Source organism: Myotis brandtii, unplaced genomic scaffold (genome assembly GCF_000412655.1).
Source record: "Myotis brandtii unplaced genomic scaffold, ASM41265v1 scaffold1152, whole genome shotgun sequence".
NCBI lineage: Eukaryota > Metazoa > Chordata > Mammalia > Chiroptera > Vespertilionidae > Myotis > Myotis brandtii.
The window spans coordinates 27,098-29,134 of NW_005353977.1; positions in this window are offsets into that span (position 1 = coordinate 27,098).

Genomic DNA, 2,037 nt, shown 5'->3' on the forward strand with positions numbered 1-2,037 from the left:
CTGGTCAGGGGCATGTACCTGGGTTGCGGGCACGTCCCCAGTGGGAGATGTGCGGGAGGCAGCTGATCGATGTTTCTCTCTCATCGATGTTTCTGACTCTCTATCTCTCTCCCTTCCTCTCTGTAAAAAATCAATAAAATATATTTTAAAAAAAATTAGATCCTTAAAGACAGAAATAGATAAATTCCCAAGATGCATCACTGAATGAAAAAGCAAGCTGTAAAAACAGTATGTACATTCACTTTGGAAAACAGTATGGTAGTTCCTCAAAACATTAAAAATAGAATTACCATATGACCCAGCAATTCCACTTCTGGGTATTGACCCAAAAGAACTGAAAACAGGGTCTTGAGGAGATATTTGTACAACTATATTCATAGCAGCTTTATTCACAATAGCTAAGAGGTCAAAGCAATCCATGTGTCCATTAACAGATGAGTGGTAAAACAAAATGGAGTGTATATATACAATGGAATATTATTCAGCCTTTAAAAGGCAGGAAAATCTGCCCAGCCATTGTGGCTCTACCTATGAACCAGGAGGTCACAGCTCGATTCCTGGTGGGGGCATATGCCTGGGTTGGGTTGTGGGCTCAATCCCCGATCATGCAGAAACCAGCTGATCAACGATTCTCTCTCATTATTGATGTTTCTATCTCTCTCTCCCTCTTCCTTCCTCTCTGACACACACACACAGATATATATATATTTTTTTAAATAATATCCTAGGAGGGTGGTTTAAAATGGAGATTCTTGACCCCATTCTTGTCTGATTAAGTCTGTCAAGGACAACACTGAGAGAAGCATTGACAAACTGTATCCTGGGCACAGCTGGGACAATCCCCAGTCTTCAGGCAAGGTCTCTGGGGCTCCCAAAACCTTCTTACACAGGCCATCAGTGTAACCATCCTTCTAAAGGTTTGAACCAGGTGAGGCTTGTTGTATGCTCTGCATTCCCTAACCAGTGTTAGGTCGGAGAGAGCCCAGGATCGGATACATGCAGACATGTGACAAGATGATGGACTCCCCCTGGCATGTCTAACAGATCAGCATGCCAGACACAGATACTGGCTTCTCCCTGAATCAACACCGACTCCCACACAGATACTGACTCATTCCTGAATACCTGGCTGAGCAGCTGAAGCTTCCTCAACTGAATACCTCAGCTCATGTCCCCGCCCCTCACCCAACCGCAGTATAAAAAAAGCGCCCCCCTCCATGTTGGTGTGAATCCACGTGCCCTGTCTTTGGGGTACGTGGGTCTCCCGGGGACGCAGAATAAACTTTCCTTTCCTTTCTTTTCTGATTCACTGGACTCTCTATTTCTTGCACCACCTCCTGAGCCACCTAACCTAACATTTCGTGCCTTGAAACCCGGGTGGCTCGAGCACTCCATTTGGCTGTCCCTCCGCGGCTTGGGGTGCCCCCCTCTCCCTCCTCGTGGCTCTGGACCCATCAGGACCTCATTTCTTCAGCTCAGCAACTTTTCCCAGTTTGGCAGCATCAGCAGTGAGTCCCACCCCGCCCCCGTGCTGGCCTCCCCTCTTCCGCCCACCCGGCGGGGGCCGGAAACTCAAACCGCCTTTTACAACCCCATGCCCCTGCACGCTGCCGCCGTGGGCACTGTGCCGCGCAGTCCGTCCTCGCACTGCCGCAGCTGATAACGCCATAGCCGCTGCGGGAGCTGGAAACTCTGCCCCGACCCCACCTGCTTCCCCAGTAGGCACACACGCATCTGTCCTTAGGCTCCACCTTCCTTCTGTCCCTGAGCCTTCGTTCTGCCCCGCCCCTGGGAGGTTGTGCCCACGCCCACCCAGGCCACCTCTCTCGCTCTCTCCCCTCCCCTTACAGGCCTGCCTTAGTAACCTGTACCCCACGCAGTGCCCTCTCTAAGTTCTAACCGCCCGCCTTCCACTGTGCGCTCTGCCGAATCTCCTCCCCCATGACTGCCAGCACTTTAAATTCACAGATGGCCGGCCAGTTCCCTTTGCAAGAGGTTGCAGCTGGGCTCTCTTCAGACCCTTTTAACCAGCAGCTT